General features: G+C 39.3%; 1 non-coding gene across 1 annotated transcript; it reads right to left on the bottom strand.

Moving 5' to 3' along the window:
- Positions 1-4,241: 4,241 nt before the first annotated feature.
- Positions 4,242-4,313, bottom strand: trnae-uuc. The gene has a single exon. It is a non-coding gene; the product is annotated as a tRNA-Glu (tRNA).
- Between the last annotated feature and the right edge of the window lie 613 nt (positions 4,314-4,926).

Genomic DNA, 4,926 nt, shown 5'->3' with positions numbered 1-4,926 from the left:
TATGTGCGCAGTCCATTAAAGCAGACAGATGTGCGCACCTCTGGTTCTTCCCTGCACGCCCTGTTTCCTGTTGACCAGATTTCCGAAACTGTCAAAGGTACGAAAAGTTTCTGCTGTTAAATGGACTTGCACTTATATAGCGCTATTCTAGTCTTACTGACCACTCAAAGGGATACCGTCAACTCTCCCATTCCCCTCCGGGGAGGCTTGTCTTTCTCCTGGGTCTATTACAGACCAGATGCTGTGACTTCTGACTCTTAACATTCCTACAAAGGACATAGGCTCCAAGCAGTGGCGGCTGCTGGTCTTATGAGGAGGGGAAGCTCATTTTCGACCTACATCATAAAATGTGTCCGTTTATTTATATGTAAATTCGCAGAGTGACAGAAGAGTGAGGTGGGACAACCCACTCTGTGCTTCCCCATTGAAGTCAGTAGACGCTCGGCGTCTACACTGTGTAAAGCACTGTGGCGCTGCGGGGATGAATGAAAAGGAAGTCGTGTCGGTTACCTGTGATAAGTAGCTGATTCTGAACAAAAGATGAACGTGTTCTAGCGCATATTTAGTCAATGAAATGTACACACAACAGCACATATTTGACCACTTATTTTGTTGACATTTTAGGGGAAGCTGAGCTTCCCTTGCAGTCTTAGAGCAATCGCCACTGGCTCCAAGACAGCGTTTCACATCTTGGCCATTGTAGATCTCTGGAGATAGAAATGAATAAGCTCAAAAATGTAATAAGTGCATCCCAAAACATCAAACATTTTTTTATAGCTGAAACATTTTCTGCTGTCTTCATGGCTGCTGTGGAAATAATTTAATTTGAGAACAATGTGTGATTTATATATTTAACCAGCTTCCGGTAAAAGACAATTATATCAAACAACAGAATGGACCCACAAACGCAAGACATACGCAATACAAATTTAGAAAAGTGAAAGTGATGGTCTATATTTTATCATCTACCACACTAATACCCCTGCCACATAGGAAGTCATAGAAATTACAATGCAAATTGCATAGTATTAAATTATCCCTCGCACAAGATGGAAACACAGCCAGTTTAAAATAACATCACAACACTTGAGGAAATTGTCTCAATGCCAGACTGAATGAGACTTCATCCTCCGCATCTCACCCGTCCACTTGACTGTAGCTGCTGTTGATTCTGTGTTTTGGAAGAGGGACTTAACGTCTGTACAAACTGAGGCATGAGGCAAGACAATCGCACAGATTTTTACACATCATCCACTGGCCGCAGGGACAAACATTGATTTTATTGCACTAATTAAGCATGAGGGGCTCGTCCACGAGGCTGTTGGACCATCGATAATTGACTAAATGTTTGATAAATACTAAATAAATTAAATGGAAAATCACGTGCATGATATTTAAATAAACCTCAGTCGAAGCAAATTTGAATTAACTCAGAGTTTATCAGACACAAACAGAGACACTTATCTTTCATGTATTATTACATAAATGATCGTGTTTGTTTTTGTCTGCTTGCTTCCTTTTCTCTTTAAGTTGTCCTCAGCTCAACCGCACTGCCAAGATAAAATCATCTGTTAAATACAATGGTTTGTTTACTTTAGGTTTTATATAATATTGACTGTATTCATGTTTTGTATTGTAATAGCCTTGCTGACTTACCTTTGGGTTAACTGTTTCTTACATGTGCTGTACTTTTATTTTATTTTATTGCACCTAGCTCTTTCTCTTGCCCCCGTTTCCTGGTTGAAATTGTTGGTCCAAGCCACTTTCTTTATCTCCCATCTGGAGAGCCAGAGCGCGCAGAGCGGACAGCTACAGCAGGCCATGAGGAGATGTTCACTGAATACGACAAAAAGTGTATTAGATTAGAATCACTTACTCTCCCTTTACTTTGGCGCACAGTAGAGGCTTAAAATAATTAATTTCATCACACGTGACGTATTTCACACTACTTCTTTTTTTTTTAGATTATTCACACTGAATAATTGAGGCAGCGCTAACAACACAGATCAGTTCAGATTAAATAATATGACATTAGGGTAAAGGTATGTCAAAGTAACCAGTATTTACTCATATGGCACCCTTTAACTTTAGTATATAGTCCATAGATACACAAAATGTGTGTTGCGGATGTATGACAGAGCAGGTTTCCCACTGCCTGATGACGACACGCAGCGTCAGTCTGTGTCTAAAAACAAACAAAACACCAGGGGAATGACTGGAACGCCATGTAAGGATTACCATACTGACTCTGACTGAGGAGTGACAACCTGGCATCAATGCACAGCATCACACTGTGAGCCTTCCTCTGTGTAGAGCAGCCTCAATCTGTTCAGCAAAGACGTCAGTGTGTGAAGTTTCCTGGCACAGACACGTGTAGTCAGAGTCGCTCATCACTCCCTCTCCTACACACATGCTCACAATACACACATAAAAATACACACAAGAAAGACAGACACATACAAAGGGGAGTGGGTTAGAGCGGGTGAGGAGTAATAACCGGCGAACACTCAAGTTCCAAATGTGATAAAGTGTAATATTCACCACTTTTAATGACCGGATAGAGGATATTAGACCACCAGAGAAACAGGCAAGAACAGGACACAACTATCAGACTGGTGCAACACAAACCCCCCGAACAAGCTGCTATTTCAGTCTCACTCCGTCGCTCCTGAGGTTTAAAATCCACAGGACATCCCTGTGAAACTCCACCCGCTTTAGCAGCAGCTTGATGGACGTGCTCTCATATTTTCACACCAAACACTCATATTCCTAGAAATGTAAAAAACAAAAAAAGGAAGAAGAAGAAGAAGAAGGTATTTTTGTAATATTTTCTCTGCTTCTTAATTTTCTCACTTCTTTACTTTGTCCTCTAATTTTAGTTCTTTTATCTCACTTCAGAGCTGAGTGATGCAGGAGTTATGGTGACAGCTCTTCCTCTCTCGCTCGCTTTCATCCACACACACACACACACACACACACACACACACACACACAAACACACAGACACACACACACTGTTCATTCATCACACACCGGAGAGGGACTTTGTGAGCCAATATCAGCGTATTAACACAGAGCTTTCTTTCTTTATCCTCTCTCTTCTCAGGCCACACATACATATGCACACAGAAGATATAAATGTGCACTGGGTTCTTTGCGTCATCTTCTATTTCCACATCTCCTGCACTGGTGTACTCTGAGTCTCTTTTGCCTCCGATCTCACTGCATTATTTATCCTATTGTATTCTGTGGAAAACTTCACTGCCTTGAACATAGCTCCTGGAAAACAGCCACATGATGGAAAACAAATTGAACCCACTGATATTAAAAATTCACAACAGCCTGTTGAGTCACGGAGCATACTGCTTATGAGAGAAATACCACCACTGAATAGCTCATTAATCAAGTCGTACATAGAGAAAAAAAATATTTTTAGCAGCACCCTGATTCATTCTTTGAACGTAATATGGGGATTACTAAACAAATAGACATTACATGCATTAACATGGCTGGCTAATGAAAAAAAAAGCTAATTAGAAAATGAACGTTCTGTCTATTAGTAAAGCAGCTGTAGTTGATTTCAATAATGTAATCAGCCATCATACGTGTAATGAATGAATAAACACTTTTTTATATATTAAGTGAGGAATCATGATGTCTGAGTATTTCTGTGACATTGGTGTAATTACTAAAAAAGATCGTCAATAAAAAGATTGTCAGCAGCTACCCTGCATCTGACACTATATGCCGAGTGGAAACTGGCAGGAAATCTGTTGTTTTCCTACACAGACATGTAATATACGACATATACAGACTGTCCATATCGCAAGAGTGATGTAGCCATATGTCACCTATAAGGGGATATTATTATATATACATCCTGTGGATATATGAAGATATAAGTTTCTAACATATATGAAATACCCATAGTATATATGTACATATATCTATTTTCTATGATGAATTTTAATTTGTATACCATGTTGTGAGCAGATACGTTAAAATACATATATCATTTATATATACAAGCGCAAGTTTCTTAGTAATTATAATGTATATCTGTGGTAGAAGTAGAAGTACACACATATTTGTATGGACTAAACATATATGTCAAAATATGAAACTGTTCCAATTTTAAAAAGGTTTTATATATATTTTTTACAATATGTATTTAATATTTTATAGATAGATGCATATATACATTATTTATCCCCTCTGGTGAAATTCATCAATAACAGCAGTTCCCATACCGGGAGTCGAACCCGGGCCGCCTGGGTGAAAACCAGGAATCCTAACCGCTAGACCATATGGGAAATGTACAAAATGAATATTTGCATATGGGTTGTAGCCTACAAAATGAGAGTTTTTTCACAAAGCAAAGTAATAAAAACACCTACTTCCATTTCAGATCAAAGAAACAAGTGCTCAGAGAAAAAAATAGTGATGCAGCTTTAAAATCAAACTTTCCAAAAGTTCCCATTCCCTTTCCGTCGTTGCCACTTGGAGGCTGCAGGATTTTTTTTTCCAAACTAGATCATCCCAAAACTAAAGATTTAAGGCTAAACTAACAAAAACTATGTTAATAATAATAATAATAATAATAGTTTAACATACCAAAACTGAACTGGATGGGATGAATTGGACACCAGTGTGTATATGTGTGACGTGAGCCGCCTAATGTGAAAATTTTCCAGCTCAGTCCTGTGCCTGGAAATGAAGCAGCACTATAAAGAGATGTTCCCTCTACAGCCATCAGCGCGTCAACAGCAATATCTGCTCTTCTGTGAAGATGGATGGCAGAGTGATGTGGTGGTCTGGTCCACTGCTGTGGAAATTTACCTGCTCTTCCTTTCCATTTCCTCACACACACACACACACACACTCACACACACACACAGCACATGAAGGCAGCCATCGACAAACACA

This window comes from Seriola dumerili, unplaced genomic scaffold, assembly GCF_002260705.1.
Source record: "Seriola dumerili isolate Sdu_G_001 unplaced genomic scaffold, Sdu_1.0 BDQW01000068.1, whole genome shotgun sequence".
Taxonomy (NCBI): Eukaryota; Metazoa; Chordata; class Actinopteri; order Carangiformes; family Carangidae; genus Seriola; species Seriola dumerili.
Note: the sequence above shows the minus strand (reverse complement) of the source record. Positions and strands in the feature narration are given on the sequence as shown.